The 4,616-nt window shown below is 45.3% G+C and overlaps 1 long non-coding RNA gene across 1 annotated transcript; it reads left to right on the top strand.

Annotated features, from left to right (window-relative positions):
* Positions 1 to 962: 962 nt before the first annotated feature.
* On the top strand, positions 963 to 2,902 carry LOC120889197 (uncharacterized). The gene is made up of 2 exons (XR_005733094.2): positions 963 to 1,947; positions 2,713 to 2,902. It is a non-coding gene; the product is annotated as an uncharacterized LOC120889197 (long non-coding RNA).
* Positions 2,903 to 4,616: the final 1,714 nt, after the last annotated feature.

Genomic DNA, 4,616 nt, shown 5'->3' with positions numbered 1-4,616 from the left:
GACCCCAGTTATCTTGGGAGGCTGGTAAGTGGCCTGTGTGAGATGTGTTTCAGGCTTCAGCCCAGTTCCTAGAGGACAGGTGTCCGCCAGAGAATGTTGGCACTGGTCTTGGAAACTGTGGGGAGACCAGGCCTCACGTGGTCCACGGGCCCTAAAGACCTCCCAACCCAGGGAAGGGCCCGCTGAGTGGAGGTCTCAGAGCTCAAGGCTGCAAACTGACAGTGGAAAAAGTGTGCGTTGGTGGTTTCCAAAGCCTGTCGGTCTCCAGTGTTTCATAAATACTAAACACAGTGGTGGGAAATACGTGCTGTAACAGAAACCATGGCACTGAACTTGGTACCTGTGATGCCAGATCGAATATCCAATTAGTCCATCTAAAGGTGCCTCGCAAACCTGTGCTCCCTGCGGGCAGGGCCAGGGGTTTCACCAGGAGGGCCTGGTGGGTAGGGGTGGCACCAGCTTGCCTAGGTCATTTCATTCAGGGACCCAGTGACAGCCACGCTTTCCTTCGCCTGTCCTGGCCACCTCTCGTGTGACCCTCCCTGCTTTATCTCTGAGTGCTGAGATTCCATATTTCCCCCATGGCGTAAACACACCGACTTGTCTTTTTCAAGGAGAGTAATTGTGCAGAGAAGTCAGGCTTGGAGGAAATTGTTACTAAATTTGTCTGAAGGGGAAATGCATCTTGTCTAGTTGATAGAAGATGGCATGCTACAGTTGTTTCCTAGCAGGTCTTTCTTGTTGTCCCTGTACCCTTGTTACAAGGAAGACACCCCAGGGAGGAGCAAAATGCTCCGTGGTGACTTATGTCTCCTGACTCCTGTCTGTGAGTTGATGGGAACCCAAATGTACATTTAAAATGAAGCCAGTTTTGTCAGTGACTGACAGAGGTTTAGAAATGATCCCATCAAGAAAGGGAGGGCTACAGGGCCCTGAGAAAGGAAAGACGTCAGCAAGGCCTTCCATGGCGTCTGTGCTCCCCCAGGCCTAGGCGGCCTGAGCTGCCCAGGGCTCCTCCCTCCGCTCATTCAGGGTCCCACATCTGGGCCGAGGAGGCCCTGGGAGCTCGCTCTCTGTTCTCTTGCTTGGGAGGTGATTGCTCTCGTGGCTGTCTTTGGCTTGCCAAGCTGCTGCTGGGGACAGAGTGCCCAAGAACCACGGTGCTTCTCAGGCACTGCTGTCACTCAAATATGGAGCGGTGGCAGCTGAAACACCTTATGAAAATAGCATGAAAATGTGCAGTGAGCCATAAATAAACAGGGAGAGACAGCCAGGGAGCCGAGCTAAGCACTGCTTTGATGTCGCATGAACTACTGTAGTTTTAAGGACCTCGTGCTTCTGAGAGCCTCTTTGGAGTCAGCCGACACTGCCCAGTGAAAGACGGGATCCACTTTCCCTCACTTCTCTCCTCCCGGTGACAGCTGTTGTCGCTTGACTCAGAGGAAAGCCATTTCTCTGCTCTCGCAGGCTTTGCAGCCCTTTCCTGGCAGGATTCCTGCAGTCATCCCCACCCCTGGGGCGGCAGAGGACGAGGACAGCCTGGGCTGGGCCAGGCTCTCCTGAGGTTCCTGTGTCTCTTGCCAGCTGGTCCCAGGACTCTGCAGCAACATCCTATTTTTAATCTCTGCTAACCTGGCTTGCTCTTGGTTGTCCCCGCTGGGAAACGGGTTCAGCTTGGCTTGTGTACCGAGGGCTCTGGAGGAGAATGGTCCGCTTGCCAGCAGAACTCGTAGAAGGAAAGCGTGGGCATCTTCAGTGGGGCTGAGCTGGGCGCTCCAGCTACACGGACGCATCTACTGTCCACTGAAAGAGAAAACGACCAACCCTGAATAGCTGATAAAAAGGGCGTAGGTTTGATAAGAACTCCATATCTTCTGTGATCTTAAGATTGTGTGGATGTCACACAGCATGGAGGAGTGTCGGAGGCTGTCTCCTTTCTGTAACTGGGTAGGTGACCATGTTCAACCCTGGCTTCAGGCAGAGTTGGTGCAGGTCCTCTGGACCACCCTGCTCAACCAGCTCAGCTCCCGGGTCCAGGAGCGCCCTCTTGTGGTGGGAAGAGTTTCAGTAGATGGATTTTTTCTTTTTCTTTCTTTTTTCTTTCTCTTCTTTCTTTTCCTCTCTCTTTCATTTATTCTTTCTTATTATACTTTAGAAACTTAAAAGTTTGAAATATTAAGCATTAACTCAAGTTTTACATTTTTCTTAAATTTTTGGGTGAAGAATACTAGTTCTTAGTATTAATTGAGGTTGGCAGAGTAAGAAAAACTGATGGCAGTAGGGTTACTACTGTTGTCGTTACAATTACTGTATGAAAGTCTCACCAAGTTGTGTTTCACCCTACCACCTGGACACGGAATCTCTTCACTGGTCTTTCGCTTTCAGGATTCTGTTCCCTTACTTGTATTCAACTGTGTTAAAATTAAAAAATTTTCTCAAAACAATTTTTTTTGTTTTGTTTTTGCCTCGGTTCAGAAAATGTTAAAAGCTGCCCTGGAGATATGATTTAAAGGCTGAGTCTCTTACAGACCAGGGCCTGGGTCCTTCACTAACCCAGGTTGCCTCCAGGGCATCTCTGTCCATCTGCCCAGAAGGTTCTGCCCAGCGTGGCCCTTGGTGGAGCCTCTGCTTCTTAAATCTTCTAGCATTTGTAGTTCATGTTATTTTGTATCTTTTGTCTTTGAAAATGATGCCTACCTGTCTCCCTCCTAGATCATCTCCCATGGCAGGTTCCCTCTGGCTTACAGCAACAGCAGCGACCACAGTGATGGGGATGTGCCTGGACCTTTCACCTGGTTTCCAGGTAGAGGGGAGGGCGGCCAGCTCAGAAAGCTGATGTAGATGAAAACGGACATGACCAGGCGCTGTAACGCTCTCTGCTAAATAAACACCTATTCCCTTGGCTCATGGTTGTGCTGTTTATTGAGATTTACATCATGGGTCGTGCATTAACTTTGTGTATCTGCACTACTGGTTACACTTTTTTAAAAAATTATTTATCTATTTATTTTTTTAAATTTATATATGACAGCGGAATACATTACAATTCTTATTATACATATAGAGCACAATTTTTCGTATCTCTGATTGCATAAAAAGTATATTCACACCAATTCGTGTCTCCATACCTGTACTTTGGATGATAATGATCATCACATTCCACCATCATTAATAACCCCATGCCCCCTCCCTTCCCCTCCCCCCCGCCCTATCTAGAGTTTGTCTATTCCGCCCATGCTCCCCCTCCCTACCCCACTATGAATCAGCCTCCTTATATCAGAGAAAACATTTGGCATTTGGTTTTTTGGGGGATTGGCTAACTTCACTTAGCATTATCTTCTCTAACTCCATCCGTTTACCTGAAAATGCCATGATTTTATTCTCTTTTATACCCTAGAGATTAGTGCTCTATTGAGTATCATTCCATTGTGTATATCTGCCACATCTTTTAATCCATTTATCTATTGAAGGGCACCTACGTTTGTTCCACGACTTAGTGATTTGCGATGCTATAAACATTGATGTAGCCATGTCCCTGTAGTATGCTGTTTTTAAGTCCTTTGGGTATAGACTGAGGAGAGGAATAGCTGGGTCAAATGATGGTTCCATTCCCAATTTTCTAAGAAATCTCCATACTGCTTTCCATATTGGCAGAGTATGAGTGTGCTTTTCCCCCACATCCTCGCCAACACTTTGTCTTCATAATGGCTGCCATTCTGATTGGAGTGAGATGATATCTTAGAGTTTTGATTTGTATTTCTCTGATTGCTAAAGATAATAAGAATTTTTTCATATATTTGTTGATTAATTGTTTATCATCTTCTGAGAAGTGTCTCTTCAGGTCCTTGGCCCATTTATTGAAAGGATTATTTGTTTTTTTGGTGTTTAGTTTTTTGAGTTCTTTATATACCCTAGAGATTAGTGCTCGATCTGAAGTGTGAGGGGTAAAGATTTGCTCCCAAGATGTAGGCTTTCTGTTCACCTCACAGATTGTTTCTTTTGCTGAGAAGAAATTTTTATTTTGTGTCCATCCCATTTATTGATTCTTGATTTTAATTCTTGTGCCACAGGAGTCTTATTAAGGAAGTTGGGGCCTAATCCCACATGATGGAGATTAGGGCCTACTTTTTCTTCTATTAGACTCAGGGTCTCTGGTTTTATTCCTAAGTCCTTGATCCATTTTGAGTTGAGATTTGTGCATGGTGAGAGATAGGGGTTTAATTTCATTTTGTTGCATATGGATTTCCAGTTTTCTCAGTACCATTTGTTGAAGAGGCTATCTTTTTCCCCAATGCATGTTTTTGGCACCTTTGTCTAATATACGATAATTGTAGTTTTGTGGGTTAGTCTCTGTGTCCTCTATTCTGTACCATTGGCTTACCAGTCTATCTTGGTGCCAATACCATGCTGTTTTTGTTACTATTGCTCTGTAGTATAGTTTAAGGTCTGGTATAGTGATGCCACCTGCTTCACTCTTTCTGCTAAGGACTGCTTTAGATATTCTGGGTCTCTTACTTTTCCAGATGAATTTTATAATTGCTTTTACTATATTTCTATGAGGAATGTCATTGGAATTTTGATTGGAATTGCATTAAATCTGTATAGTGCTTTTGGAA

This window comes from Ictidomys tridecemlineatus, chromosome 8 (assembly GCF_052094955.1).
Source record: "Ictidomys tridecemlineatus isolate mIctTri1 chromosome 8, mIctTri1.hap1, whole genome shotgun sequence".
NCBI classification, from domain to species: Eukaryota; Metazoa; Chordata; class Mammalia; order Rodentia; family Sciuridae; genus Ictidomys; species Ictidomys tridecemlineatus.
The sequence above is the reverse complement of the archived record's forward strand: the minus strand, read 5'-3'. Positions and strand labels throughout refer to the sequence as shown.